This window comes from Lytechinus pictus, chromosome 10, assembly GCF_037042905.1.
Source record: "Lytechinus pictus isolate F3 Inbred chromosome 10, Lp3.0, whole genome shotgun sequence".
NCBI classification, from domain to species: Eukaryota; Metazoa; Echinodermata; class Echinoidea; order Temnopleuroida; family Toxopneustidae; genus Lytechinus; species Lytechinus pictus.
The window spans coordinates 10,304,840-10,315,795 of NC_087254.1; positions in this window are offsets into that span (position 1 = coordinate 10,304,840).

Sequence of the window (10,956 nt, forward strand, 5' to 3'; positions counted from 1 at the left end):
TCTTTAAAAGAAAGCATTCCGCATCTGTACACAGTCATATTTCACGAATTAAAGACACTGAAAATTTACGATATTAACACTTGTAAAAAAAAAGTAAAACAGCCGTATTTATGTATAAATTTGCAAACAATACTATTCCGATTCCATTTCGCAATCTTTTTTGTCTTTTTTTAATCCAACACGACATTCAACAAATCTCCACTTAACCAACCCTGGAATATTATTTGCTTATATAAAAAGACGGTACGCCACCATGGCCTAGATATTGGGTATTGAAGACAAAAATAAAGAATAGAACATAACATCGTGTCGTTCTTTTGGAAGTATCATATTGGGTACTCCTTGCCACATACTATTAAACGGTTTTCATCTCTTTTTCTTTTAAAGCTTCGTTGAAAAAGCTTCTTATTTCTAAGTATACATAATTCTATTATAATAATAATAATAATTAATAATCAGCTTTTATGTAACGCTTAATACATCCGAACGACGTGTCTAAGCGCTTACAGATATACTATTACCCCGGTCATCGGATTCAATCAGTCATTCCTGCACACAATGTATACACATCCTCCACTCCCTTGGGAGTAGTCTATAACCTGCACTCACCCAAATGCACGCATTTGCACTTCTTTTTACCGCAATTAATCTTGTATTTACCCAACCGAGTTTCTAATTTTCAATATTTTATATTTCGTGACATCATTTTGTCAAAATATTTCATCATGGTTTTCATGTAGCCCCCTCTCCTGGCTGCTATTGCTTCAAGCAATTTTGTGCTTATAATGGCTGCCTCCTGTATTTTACTGAACTTATCACATGCTGTATTTATAATTTTATTATTTGTCTTTGTCAATATTATTCATCTCTTTGATTGTCACACCCTATGTATTTTTGTCATTATGTGAACATGTTAATTTATTATTGATTTATGAATAAAATGCAGAAACCCCTGCAAAAAATAGGCCTATACGATAGCGGTCACGATCCTATTTTGTGCTCATCCACTTAATATGAGCAAGCTTAGCGACAGAGCTCAAATATTTAAAGGACACACAAGTCCACCCCAACAAAGAGTGGTTTTTATAAAAAGAGAAAATTCCAACAAGCATAACGCTGAAAGTTTCATCAAAATCGGATGTAAAAAATAAAGTTATGACATTTTTATGTTTCGCTCAATTTCACAAAACAGTTCTATGCACATCCTGGTCGGTATGCAAATGAGGGGACTGATGACATCACCTATTATACTCAATATTTATTTTGTATTTTATTACATAAAATATGAAATAGTCTGATTCGCTCCTCATTGTCCTTTGAAACAAAGTTTTCTCCTCACTGAACATGTGGAAAGGCCATTGTTTTAACATTTTTTGGTTCAATCAAGTTATTCCTTATTGTCATATCTGTAAAAATGAAATGTAAAATTAAAACAATAAAAAAAACAAAAGAAACAGTGACGGAACGATATCACCGACTCTCTCGTTTGCATATCACTGAGTTGTGCATATAACTGTTCTGTGAAAAATAAGGGAAACTTTAAAATTACTTATCTTACATCCGATTTTGTTGAAATTTTCAGCATTATGCTTGTTTGATTCAAATCAACATTTTTCTGGGGTGGACCTGACCTTTAAGAATGAAATTGTCAGTGGTTTAGCAAAGATGAACCTTCAATCAAAGCTGTAAAAATTGAAATAACGTATAATTCAAACAACAAAAAAGACACACAAATTGTGAGTGAATGAAATCATCAATATAATTATTATCATTTAATAAGAGAACTTTTAGATATTAATAGCCGAACAAATTTCTTTGTAAAGGAAGAATGAATAATCAGTGGAAATCAAGTACAAGTGGGCAAAGCGATCAGCCCCTTAGTTTGAATGTGACTTCTATTGCTCAAAATAGAATGGAAATAAAACAAAATGGAAAGTGAAAAGGTGAAACAGCGTGAAATGAAAGAAGGAAAGAGATTAATTAAAACAAAAAGGGGGGAAAAGAATTTGAAAGAAATAGGGAGGCAATAATGTATATAATTTTCCCATTGTCTTTCCTTTGTCTTTTCTTGATCAGTTTGATGGACGTTTACCCTTTCTTTTTTGTTCCTCTTTCCCATATTTACTGTTTTTATGTGGTGGCGACTTGTGCATTATTCATTGGTATGCAATCGGAAAACTTCGCAAAAACATGGACCTGTCCATGTCAAAAGATACTCAGTGTTTTAGGGGGGGCGAGCAAAATCATGGCTACTGACTAGACATATAAAGGTCAAGTCCATCTCAGAAAAATGTTGATTTGAATCAATAGAGAAAAATCAAACAAGGATAACGCTAAAAATTTCATCAAAATCGGATGTAAAATAAGAAAGTTATGACATTTTTAAGTTTAATTTTTCACAAAACAGTGATATGCACAACTCAGTGTCATGCAAATGAGTCAGTCGACGATGTCCATCAGTCACTGTTTCTTTTGTTTTTTATTGTTTGAATTATACAATATTTCAATTTTTACAGATTTAACAATAAGGGCCAACTTGACTGAGCCATAAAATGTTAAAACAATGGTAATACCACAATTTCAGGGAGGAATAAAACTTTGTTTCACATGACATGAGGAGAAAAGTAGAATATTTCATAATGAAATACAAAAGAAATGGTAAGTGGGTGACATCATAATTTTTGTTTGCATACCGACCAGGATGTGCATAATTATTCTGGGAAATTAAGCAAAACTTTTTTTAAATGTCATAACTTCTTTATTTTACATCCGATTTTGAAGAAATTTTCAGTGTTGTGCAAGTTTGATTTTTCTATTTTTTTTTATTCAAATCAACTTTTTGTTGGGGTGTCCTTTAACAATTATGAACTTAAAAAGCTTTCTTGCATTCAGCTCTCTCCCTCTCTCTCTATATTTCATTTTATTACGTGGAGCTCCATATATGAAAGAAAATGTGTAAAGCCGGAAGAACTTGCGTTATACCGCCATCATCGTCGGCTAATGTTAAGTTTTTAAGAGTTCTCTTGGGAGCCAATTTCCTTATATTCTAAATAAATTAAGTAATATTCCCTGAACATTTTCATCGAAAAATAAAAATTCTAGCACCCACGAATATTGTGCCAACGGCTACCAGAAATTGATTTATATAACTCATACACACACACATATATATAAGAGAGAGAGAGAGCAAGTAAAACAAGTGTAGATTTGTCCCCTATTCAATGGTATTTCTAGATCACGTGAACGATTTGCAAAGAACGGTAATGACGGGGGGGGGGGGGTGGTGCATATATCGAAGATATCTCTGAATGTCTCGTGACAATTCAAGCCTAAAGTCACAAATACTGCACTTGTCACGTTCGGACCATTAGGGGGAAGCCCCTATCTTTCCTTAAGTCTAACGAAGTCGGAGATATTGGCAAGACCACCCCCCCCCCCTCTGCAGAGTGCCACTTTGTCCAGTTAGGAGGTGAGAGGGACTGTACTTTTTTTTTTTTTTGGGGGGGGGGAAATCCCCAAAGCCAAGGGAGACTAAAACAAGTTAAAATACCACCCCCCGGCCCCTTCCCGGCGCCAATCCACTTCAGTAGCCAGCCAACATTAGTTGGCTGTACATTCATTTGCAATATCGAAAATCCAAGGCATCAATCAAAAGGCCCCCCCCCCCCAACCACGACCGATTAGTGGAGAGTTGTGATCGGCGCTTGGGGGCGGGTGTAACGCAACTTTTTGTGAGTGAACATTAGCTGCCCCCTCTTCACAATGGCCAAAGTGGACGAGGGTAGATTGGCACAAAAGGATAAGAAAATAGAAGTAAACTATTTTCATTACCTATATCATTATCATAATTATTATTTTTTATAATCAGCATAATTCACCATCACCACAACTATTGTCATCACAATTATCATCATCATCATTATCATCATCACCATCATCATCACCATCATCATCATCATCATCATCATCATCATCATCATCATCATCATCATCACCATCACCATCATCATCACCATCACCACCATCATCATCACCATCATCACCATCACCATCATCACCATCATCATCACCATCATAAATCATCATCATCATCACCACCACCACCACCACCACAACTACCACCCTTGTCATCATTATGTCCATTCATAGAATCAATGCAACCTGGGCGCACAACAACAAAAACAACGACAAATAACCAATGAACACTCAAGCGTCATTGTTTTCAAATCACATAAAAAAATCAACTTTATTATTGCCATAATCATTTTTGACTGCATATCGATTTCACATCATCAATTTATTCTGATCACCTTTTTAATAACAAATTCACCTAAGCTAGTAATTCCCATTGTAGCTAATGACAACCCTCTTCAACATCCAACAAAATGAAGGATAATTGATGTTACAACCGTTAAAATTGATGGAAAAGTTATCACCAATGTAAGATTTTATGTAAAAGTACCTAGGTATACAGTTTTCCTTTGTCCTAAATTTAGCTGATGTTACAATCAGGAAACTTTAACATGCTCATATAATAAAAACCCATACAGTAAATAATCATACAATGCTATATTATTTGGCACTCAAGTCAAAAATGAAAACATTATCCATCTCATCACAATATCATAGTCATTAATTCATTTTTGACTCATATATAACTGCAAGCATTGTAACGATGATCTCATTATGTTTGACGTTGATATAAACCATTAATCAATCAAATGCATCTACTTCCTCATGTACAATGTTATTTGATATGCTGTCAAATCTGCGTTCATGACGACTTGTCTGTAAGATGAACTATGCCTGTCCGTAAAAAAAAAACTACATTTCCTACTTTCTTAATTATGTTAGCATGTTAAAAGGCCCATAAAAAGGGTTTTGAATTAGGGGCTTCAATCCCTTCTCTTCAACTTCTCTTGACCATCCCATGGTGTTATCACAACACCTACATGGTGTTATGTTAAACTCTAGGGTGTAATTTCAACACTATAGGGTGTGGTGTGGTTCTCGAGGGACACCCACTGGAGTCGGCTTTAACATTAACACCCTAATCTCTACAGTGTTGATCGGATTGTTTACAGCTTAATTATGCAGCATACAAATTTATGGAGTTTTATCATAGAACAGAGAGGAAAGCTTTCAAGTACTGAATTCCGACTGACCTACAGTTTCACAATCATTTCATCTAAGTCAAGTGCGGCATGGCATAGTCAGAATAGATATGAAATCCTTGTTAAGGCAACAAACTGATGGCCCTTATAAAAAGCAATAGATTAATGACTCTACAATAGAAACGCAATTTATTTAAAGTCATCAAGATGATCAGCCCATCCTTGAAGAACATGAAACTTCTTTTGAAATCCATTTAATTTGGCCTCTGCCATAAATATCCCACTGCTCATCAAAACCCCTTAAATATGGACATGAATAAGAAAAGAAATACATAAGTCATTGAGTGATAGATGCATACAATTCAAAAACTTATGTGAAAAAAAATCAGTGAGACATTTGTTGATTATAAAACTTTCCATTTGGTTACCGTTTTTTAAATTTCATGTCAAGAAAATACCATGATTAGTTCTTTTTACAATCATTTATATATGAACATGAATTTCAATTTCTCCAATAGTTGTTTAGTACTTTTCATTTCCCTTTTTATCAGCATTAAATATTAGTAGTACAATGATGATCCATTTTACAGTAGTGATTTCTCTTAAACTGAATATGTTCATAGGAAAATGCAAAATGCTAGAATATGAAAACATATAGAAAAATGCTTAAAAATAGAAACCAAACATATCATGAGTCGGATGTGTGTAATGTACAATGGATAAAAAGTGAAATACCTAAGAACATCTCTTTAAAATGAAAATATAATAAAATAACAGGCAATTCGAGGAAAGTAATAGTATTCCATGACTTTTCTGATTAAGAAAGAAATACATTAACTGCATTTCCTCATTTTCTCAAAGGATAATGTTTTGAGTTGCAATACACCTTTTTCCAACAATGTAAAAAACTTCAATTTTGCGAAACTCTGCCGATTTTACAACTTAAATCAGTTTTCATTTCTTTTAAAGACAGTATGAAGCATTATTCTTGGAATTTGAACCATAAATGCAAGACATTGCTATTCTTAGATGCTCTCAGTTGTTATACATAATAATGAAAAAGGGTAAATGCAATACATAACTATATATGGGACGCACACAATAAATGTCTTTGGAATATTAAACACATTAAACAAACATAGAGAAAGGTGATGTCAAAGATAGCAAAATGTTAAAAGAAAGCGAGAGATATTTATAAAGGAACATGTCAAAGGGACTTGCTTATGATAAAACTTACGATTCAACATTTCGTAATACCAAAGAAAGACTGGCAATAAATGTTGTTTATTCACAGTGATATCAGGTGATCCAAGTTTCTGTCGGTATTTTCAGGAAAGTATATAAGTTTCAGGACATCCAATCTGATTGGTATTATTTCAAAATATATGTAATTTAGATTTCATCAACGGTAACGATGCACTAATATACAACTTTATACACACATTATCGAGGGCATTTAGAAGAATTACATGTATGGAACTGTTCTGAAACGCACGAGGCAGAGCCAAGGGCAACTGGACTGTTTCAAAGGTAACAAGTGTTTGTAATTGTTTTAATGACCAAGCAAAATGATGTGTATTATTTGTTTTATAAAATAGTGATATAGATCCTTGCAATTTGATAAAACATCCTCATCTCAAAGCTCGACATAACTATTCATGAATACCAGTCATAAGCAATTATCCTGATAGCTAAACTGAATGACCGGTCACATGGTTGATTTCAGCCAATCAGCTGATTAGGATCCACATCCCCATTTAAAAAAAAAGAAGAACACCAATGATGCAAAAACGACATGTGTTGACTCTTCATCCCTGTAATATGGAAGAGACTGGAATGTTTTGTTACACCTCCGTATAAAACAATTATTCATCACATGAATCTACATCCCAGGTCTACAACTATAAGCAATATATATTTTGAGATAGTATAATCTATTTTTCAATGATCCTGATTACAGTATATTGAAGCACCGACTCCTTGTCACATTCATGCCTTCAACGTCCATAAAATACATTTTCTGACGTCTTATTACAAACACTCTAAATCATTGGAGTTTGAAATAAATCAAGCTTGGCTGTGATTACTGACAAGTTAAAATCCCAAAATCAGAATTTAATTTGAATCCTTGAGTTGTATTCTGAGATCTCAAACAATTTTAAACTCAAATCTTCCAGCTTTAAATTAAAATCTCCAAATCCAATGTCCGACTGGTCCCTCACCGCAGCCTATCTGGATTTATTTCAAATCCACAAAATTTATAGTGCAGAATGTAGATATAACAATGAGTTATGATATGTCCAGCATATCTTTGCATTATGTAAGAAGTGTCTATATTACAAGTTTTCACGACTGATAAATTATCTGTTTGGTTGCGTATACATGTATGTTCAGACCAGTGAACCAACGCTATCAAAGACGATTGTTGTTTTTGTATATAAAAATTATCACTACCATGATCATCAATATTAAGATTATCATTATCATTGTTATTATCAGTTTCATTATTACCCTAATCATTATCTTCAATATTATTATTAGTAGTATTATTATTATCATCACCATCAATAACATTATCATTGTTATATCAGTATCATTACCTTTAATATTAGAAGAAGTAGTATTGTAATTATATATATTTTCATATCATCATCATTATAATCTCTACAGTGTTTATGATAAAATTATGAATCATGTTGGTGATCATAATTTTATCATATTTAACTATCATAATTATCATCATCGATTGGTATTGTTGTTGTTATCCCCATCAACAATTTTATCATTATTATTCATAAATTATCAGTTACACTACTTGTACGAAAATTTCCTAGAGTGCAATTCGAGCATGAATAACTTGAACATAGCACCATGGTATGAGAGCATTGGAATGATAGAAGAATGTAAACAACAGTATTAAAAGGAAAAAAGAGGAAAAAACAACCACCAACCTCCAATTATGCATTAACATGGACAAGGCTCATAATAATAATAATAATAATAACAGGCATTTATATAGCGCCATCTATCTAGAAATATTCAATTCCGAGGTGCGTTGTTATCATTATTACTCCGGCTTTAGCTCGAGCTGCCTCTCAGTGCTCATGCATTGCAAGGAATCAATCCTGCCGGGTACCCATTCACTTCACCTGGGTTGAGTGCAGCACGATGTGGGTAAATTTCTTGCTGTAGGAAATCACGCCATGGCTGAGATTCGAACCCATGACCCTTTGTTTCAAAGTCAGAGGACTACTCCACTGGGCCACAACGCTCCACATCATAAAATAAGCCTTTCAATTTTCTGAAACAGACTGTTCAAATTTCAGACCCATGGTTACCTTTGTGTATAAAGGCCATCGCACACCTTACGATTGGTCTGCGACCCTATTTTGGAATAAGACATTATAGAATTTGATGCTAATAACGAGACCTGGAATATCTTCATGTGTAATGTTCTAAATCATTGAACCAACAGCTATATTCAAATCTGTAACTAGGTTATCATACTTATTGCAACAGAAGCGAATTCAATATCTAGTCGTAATGACGCCGGAGGAATCGTACGATTGGCTATGATTTGAAACTTATCTGTTTTTTTTTTCCAAAACAAAGGCTTGCAATCATATATAATTGTTATATTAGTATTCTTTCAGTTAATTTCAACTTCAAATAACAAGATACTTTTCATTCACATTTTCAGGAAATAAGCAAAATGCGATTTGTTTCAAAATCAGACCGTGGACCAGTTGTAAAGTGTGCGGCGGCCTTAAAGGAGAATGGAACCCTTGAAACCAGCTGAATCCATATCAAAGAGAAAAATCAAAGAAACATATTGTTGAAAGTTTGAGGATGATTGAATGAATAATAAGAAAGTTATGAGCATTTGAATATTGAGATCACTAATGCCATGTAGTTCCTCCCATTGGCAATGCGACCAAGATCTGTCATGTCACACACGTACAACTCCCTCATTACTTTAGTACTTATTTCACTTATATTCTCACTTTTATAGAGTCTATCACAAGGTGAGGTGTTCTCTTTATGAGAGGACAAGTACAGAGGTTTCACAACATTATATCATTGATGAATCGTTTGTCATATGATTAGAATGAGCAAAAAGATATGTTTTGGGGTATATTTTCAGTGTCCAAAAGGGGAGAGTTGTTCATCTGTGACATCATATATCTTGGTCGCATTGCCAATGGGAGGATCTCCATAGCATTAGTGATCTCGACATTCAAATGCTCATAACTCTTCTATTGCTAGTCCTATTTTACTCAAACTTTTGTTGATCTTATTCTTTGATTGTTCTGCTTTCACAGGAGCTAACTTGCTCCAAGAGTTTCATTCTCCTTTAATTCAACTAAAACAGGTTTCTGGATTTAGAAATAGAGGGAGTTCTCATGTAATTATGTCAATACATGATTAAAGGTATCCATACGAACAGAAAGTCACAAAATTTCAAAACATAATTCTTTGAGTAAAAAATATTAATATATGCATTCCTGGATATATATCAGGCATGATCAAAAGAATGTGTAGAAATGTTCAAGAATCGTTCCTTTTGAAAAGCTCATCACTATCATTTGTCGTACAAACTTTTCATTTAAAAGAAAAATGTATAAAATTAACATATATATATATAACATTATTTGACAATATCTCTTTGGTTAAATGAATACATAATGCTGAATAGTAAACAATTTGAATAAAACGCTATGCAACACAGAAAATAGGACTAATCTACAAATCTCAAAACGATTTCACCCCACAAAATACTTTTCTGTGAATATACCATAACATATAAGGGAGTAAAATTAATCTGTCCAATCTCAATCTGGTGTTTACCTCATGATATAGCTGCCTAAGGCCTTGTCTGAGGGTTTCACAGCTCCATTGTCAGAAGAAGCTGACAGAAGTGACTTGCTGAAATTCTCAAAAGGTGTATACCAAATGATTATGTAAGAAAGAATCTTAGTTCATAATTGATTAGACCTCTTAGATGGACATCTAGCAAGATCTAATGAGAGATTCGCTTACAACTTTCTTGAAGAGATGAACAAATACAAGAGTAAACCTGATGAGTCTATGTCAGAATGGTTGTTGAAAAGAGAAATAATTAATGAAACTATTTAAAAAAAAACAAGTCCCACAGCTCACTTTATTCTGAAACATTTTTAAATGGAGCAATAGCAAGCCTTCAAAAAGGTATTAGTACAAAAACAACACCACACAAATAACTATCTAAACTAACCGAGTACAAAAATATTATAACTTTCATCTGTAATATACTCTCATCTGCATATAAAACTTTGTTTTATGTCAACCTCTACTGCTCACACACACTCACACACCCACATTAATAGGTTCGAGGCTTGATACCCAAGACTCCCATTCAAACGAACGTTGTAAGTTTTATTTATAAGAAAATTTCTAGTCATGTAATCATGATTCCAAGTATCTTTTATTCATAAAATAAAAACAATACGAGAGCAAAATAAAAATCTCCTCTCCACTTCTACCTACCCATCCAAATCAAACTTGTGATCCTATTCCTAATCAAACCATTTTCCAGTATCCAAGCTTTATACTGACTCACAAAGTGATACACGTAGCTCCAGATTAATATTTGGTGGGTAACCTCAATTAAAATGTATTTCTTCACCACCGACCCTACAAACATCTCCATGGGAGATAATCACAAAATCAGACCAATGCCAATTATCTTGGAAGACTTTCTGCCTCTATCATAACAGAGGAATTTGACATAATCAATTACCTTTATTTCTATTCAAGTAAAAAAACATCTTAATCAACCTCAACCCTATGGCCAATATTCTCA